Source organism: Galleria mellonella, unplaced genomic scaffold (assembly GCF_026898425.1).
Source record: "Galleria mellonella isolate WM207_F2 unplaced genomic scaffold, CSIRO_AGI_GalMel_v1 utg57, whole genome shotgun sequence".
In the NCBI taxonomy this organism is placed as follows: Eukaryota; Metazoa; Arthropoda; class Insecta; order Lepidoptera; family Pyralidae; genus Galleria; species Galleria mellonella.
In genome coordinates, this window is record NW_026442119.1 from 4,213,944 (window position 1) to 4,219,943 (window position 6,000).

Below are 6,000 nucleotides of genomic sequence, written 5' to 3' on the forward strand. Positions count from 1 at the left end.
TGTATTTTTCTCGGATTTAATATGATAGGAACAGATATAAAACTGTAATTAAAACCTTAAAGCTAGCCGTCAAATATTATAGGCTAATATCATCGTCTTATGATATACCTATAAGCAACAAACAAATAACATATTACACAGTGCCGTCTAGTCCGAAACTAAGCAGAGCTTCTATTTTGGCTACTTGAAAACTGATAGAAATGCTTAGTGTTTTTGCAAATGCAACCATTCTCATTTAAATCCTATTATCATTTTAGCCATTATCTGTGCTGAACATAGATCTTCCCCATAGAGTGTCATAAAGAACGGTCTTGAGCCACCTGCATTCACTGACTCCCAGCAATGTATTTGAGGTCGTCACTCCATCTAGTGGAGGCTCGTTCTACACTGCGTTTGTCCGTACGGAAAACTCATATACGAACCTTTCTTCCCCATCGGTTGTCGGTTCTTCGAGCTATGTGACCAGCCCATTGTTACTTTAGCTTGCTTATCCTTTCATATTATACATCCATATTATACATCCATATTATATATAAAAAGCACCAAGATCAATATAAACAAACATCCTCATGAACACAAATATTCGTATTAAGCGGGAATTGAATTTGCGACCATTAGAAAATGAGGCGGTATATTAAACAGCTGCACAATCAAGGTCTTAATTCAGACAAAAACATACTTAATGTATGTTATAAATATATGGATTAATTTCCAATACTTATAACTAAACTACTAAATATATATACCTATTACATATATATACTATTTATTATCATATGTATGTTACCTGTCGTTATTACTTTCCGTTAAAAGACCATAACGTTTCTTGGGTGGCACGCGAGATTGTACTGTGATAAGCGATTTAATTTTAATTATTGGGTAGATATCGTTGATCAAGGGTGAGGTAACCCCTAATTTCTATTTATGATATACTTCGTGTAGATATCTCGAACATCTGCAAGCTATTAGTCATACAAATCCAGAGCATTTGTACCTTTGAAGAAGGGACTGAAAGGAATGCACGCTTTTTTTGGGATAAGCTGGGGTTAGATTTACGTAGATAATTCTGGGACGTGCTAAGAACGGGGGCGCCGTGATAACGGATGCATTAGTTAAGTAAATATAATAAATACTTCTGAAGGTAGCAATATGAGTCATCAGTTATTTGCAGATGACGGTTATAAGATTTTGATATTTTTGTACAAGATTATAAAAATTGAAATTGGATGAGACACATGGAGGTGATGTTATGCTTGGTAATAAAAAAAAAGATTGTTTAAAAAGTTTTTTTTTTTTAATATAAAGCATACGGTTAAATAATAAATAAAAATAGTACCTTTTAATTAAATTTAAAATATGTAATTTTATTTAATTTTTTTTTTCATATCAATCTTGGGACTAGTATGTTTTTTTTTAAATTGTATTAAATTATTATTAAATTAGTTAAATTAGTATTAAATTGTATTATTGTTTTTAAAAAGGAAATGATTGAAAAGCATATTCTATGTACGTGTTATATGTGAATGTCATTATCCTATAATATGAATAAATATAGAACAATTTATTTGCGCAATAGTTTTTAATACTTACTGTATGGGAAAATTGGGCATCTGGCTCTTAAATGCGGAGTGCTGTTCAAAGTACCGTCAACAAACCAAGTTTAGCTAAAGTTCGACATATGCGTGGTGGGGTTGCAATTGTTAAAAGATAATGAGAGGTTGTTATTGAATATGCTGATTAGTGAATGTAGCGAGTACAGTTCACCACAATACCTAGTTAAAATCGACCCCAAACAAAGGAACATCTATTCAGAACATAAATGGTGTAGAGTCGGAATTACATCAATAAAATATATTTAAATAATGTCGTTAACAATAAAGTTTTTTTTATTCATTCAATTTTATTTGTAATAAGTATTGTGCAAAAAGTCATTATAGTCAAGTCAAACTTACCCTTTACATTTATCAACTAGGTATTTGATAAAGATCCGTGCATTGACTGAGTAGTGTTTTCAACTGCTCGTTTTCGTCCCCACAATGTATAATGTCTTTAGAGGCGATTTCATGGTAAATACCATTGTTAGAGGAAAAAAATAAATAAATGAAATTTAAAACCAGGATACTAAATCAGTTTAAAATAATTGTCTTTTAGTTAGACTTTAATAGTCGTGATAGAGTGAGTGACTATGAGTAATAATTTACTCATTCATAAAAAAAAAAACTGTTAGAAATAAAATATATAAATTAAATATTAAAATGAATGAAATGAGCTCACGATTGTAATCGCAGATGAGATATAATACAATGCAATTTGTCGACGGCTGCCATTGTGATAAATTAGATATGACAACGCTATTTATCATTACACGAAAGTTAGTTCTGGGTATATTTCACTTTATAGTTATTATTGTAGACTACATTATTATTGTTATTTATTTGATTTGAAAATAAGATTTATTTAAGTAGGTTTGTTTGTTTGTAAAAGCTCTTTTAAACGGTCATGTTGTTTTATTATGATTCTACTGTAGTTTTGGGAAGTTGAAAATAATTTCAAATAAATTTTAAAATGTTGCTAAATGTTTGTAAGTAGGGCTAATAAACCGGTTGGACGTAACACAGATAATACTGTATTAGTAGCCGCACCACACAATTTATTAACAAAAGATTTTTTTTAAATCAGTGTGGGACCACTCAACTGGTTCTGTCCTGACACCCCATCGGTCGTATCTCCCCGGTCTTCGATTCCATTCCCTTTGCGTTCGCCGCCACAATACTCCTCCGAGTTATTCTAGCTTTTTTATTTCGGTCACGGTCCTTGAATTACGTAATTAGCGGTAGCTTATTGGATCTTTTGGGGGCCTCCTGTCGCTTTCAAATGTGATTAAGTGTCGTGCAGAATCATAAACTAGTGAATTTTATTAACGTGTAATTCACCTGCCCTAATTAAGTGACGGTGCTGACCTACGGTGTCACGTTATTTATTACGTAATCACATGCACTTGTTGTCGCTCCAATAAAAAATTCAATTAATAACAAGTGGTCACAAGTGCGAGCTACATCATTCATATGTTATTGTGTGAGTTGACTTTGGTGTTGTAACCCCAACGCGTTTTGTATTATTTCAAACGGTCCCCTATAAATAAAATGCACATTTGGTGTACTCGTAACAAAAGATTAAAAAAGCTACTCGCATAAAAAACATCCGCGGTTATCTATTAGTATCTAGTTAGAGTTACACGTACAGATGTTACAAAAATAATAATCCCACTGCTCCGGCCACCGGCACGAATGCTAGTAGCTATTCAAGAAAAAACATTTCCTTTACCTGAGCATCGTGTTTCGATAGGGGAATATGTCCCGTTAAACACACTGGAGCAACATTCAAGTCGTTACAAATTTGTTTATAAAGATTATATAAATGTGGAACTAGATTTAGACTCTGAAAATGATTTATATGTATTAGATGCATCAACAAAATACAGTCGTACATATGTAAGGATAGAGGTTAATAAGTTCTAAACTTATTCTTTATGGAATCATATGTGAAAATTTAAGAAAATTTTCAAATTATTCTAACCTTTAATAAAAGTACAAAAACATTTAATATTAGTCATTCATGTTTATTATAAATGCATATTATATTACATAAATAACGCTAACATAACAAGTTAATGTCATTAGTAACGCAGATTGCCTGGTCTTTAAACTAACGAACATCGCGACCTCATTAAGAACTGAGGTAATTTAGTAAACTTAATGTCTTGCCTGGCCGAGAATCGAACGGTAGACCTCGTTTACACGTAGTAATATACGTAACCTACTGCTACATCATGGAAGTCGTAGGTTTTTATTAGCTAGCTAGAGCATTGAACACTAAATACGAAATATTATTTCTCTACTTTTTGCAAGGGAAGCTAATAAAAATTAGCTGCAATTGGTATAATAATATATGTACGATTGTAATCTTGGTTCTTCGGCAGAGGGCAATGACTGCTAACTGTTAACGACCACTCCTATTGTAAATTATATAGTATTATTATATTTAATTGAATATTTAATTGACTAACACACATTTTTATCTGCGTTTAAATATGTATTTAAAAAATAATAAAAAAAAAAACATTGTAACTTATATTCTAAAGAGTGATTTATATTTAGAAAACCCACCTGGAGGATAATAAGTAGGTACACAAGTAAATAATATCTTAATAACGAAAAACATTTCAATGCACGTGGTTTTAACAAAACAAGAAACAGATCAGTGTGTAGCAACAAGTTCGATGTTATTTCCTGTTTCATAACACCCGACTGCTAACAAATCGCTTACAAAATATCGCGTTACAGTTCGCATTGAGAGTGAATCGCGGATGTTCAGCTTTGGGAGATTTAGGGGTGCCTCTTTGTATTTTTTTTATTGCATTATGAGTATTAAATGACTGCGGTGCATGGTGGGCAATTAATATGATTATACAATGGATGTGATGGGCGTACAAGTTCCGACCGGAAAAGTTCGATCAAGACTCACAATGTACGAGTAGGTAACGTGATACCGCGTACGACGTACGAGCCACCTGTAATCGAGTATTCTTCGTTTTGTATCTCGTTTGCAGCGATGAAAGCGAAATTTGTTGGATTTTTTCTTATACGTTTCAGTGACTCGAATTTGTTTATTATAGGTATATATTCTAATATGTACATTATACTATCTGTTGTATGTTTATAAAAGAACTTGAAGTTAAACATAAAGTTATGAACTCCGTAATTCACATAAATTCCGAGAACGAGCCCATAATCTGAAACCGTTGTCATGTTAAAAAAGTTTTGTTTTAAATTTTGCCTAATGGAAATGGACGGAAATTTTAACAAGAGATCATATTTATTCAACTCGTTTGTTCGTATCATATCAAGTTTATAAAAACATAAAATTAAATTCCGTGACTTCTAACAGATTAATAATTACAAAAGGCAATTAAAAATTATTAATTTCAATTAAAAGATGATCAAAACCATCCTTGCGCAGTAATCGTACCGTTTTCTTTGCTTATTACGAATAGTAATTTATATGTGGGACGACATTTAATACCAAAGTGATAAATTTTAAATATAGTGCGCGCGGGCGCATCGTGCACTGCGGCCGCCTTGTGGGGGGTTAAGCGAATTGTGCACCGTCCCTCCGAGCCATATATTACACTTTAATAGACACCCTTAAAAGAACATACTTTTAATTACCTAATCTTTAATATCTAGACTATAGGAGGTCCGAAGCATGATACATTGTATATTATGAACATTTAAGGACTATTAGCGTTATTGGCCATTAAATTGTGCCAATTTATATCAAGGAACCTATGTTGGGAATGTTTTTAATTTATATTCGTGATTAATTTTACATAGTGTTATTAGTAAAGAATGTATAAAATTAAAATAATAATTTTACATTTATTAACGTGATTTATATCTATTTGGGTGTTCTTTTATAATGTTATGCGTTACACATAATTTATAAAGCTTAATCATATCAAAGAATAAGATTATTATGATGCTCGCCTATTTTTATATAGACTCGACACATTATACGATTTTTAGAAGTGAAATTCATTAGAATTCACTACGGGTGACTGAGACAAGTAGGCCCATAGTAATAATAAACAGGATTTGTATGTCAAGTGTCAGAACGATAGTGGGTTTAGTTCCTTAATATTTAAATTTATACTTTTAATTTGTTTTAAGCTAATAAATATTTGAAGATCACAGCGCTCATAAAAGTCATCTTTACTAGCAATATGGTATTATACGCAGCATATTTGAATTTAAATATACGGAGGTAAGTTTAGTCGACAATTTGTTATGTTTTGGATAAATTGATAAGTAATTTAATGATTCATATTATATAATAATAATCTGGTTATTTTTTACTATTGGAAGAGGCAAATTATCTTAGGGTCCAATTGATAGGATATGATAAACAACGTCAAGGTTAAATTTAAGATATTTTCCATAA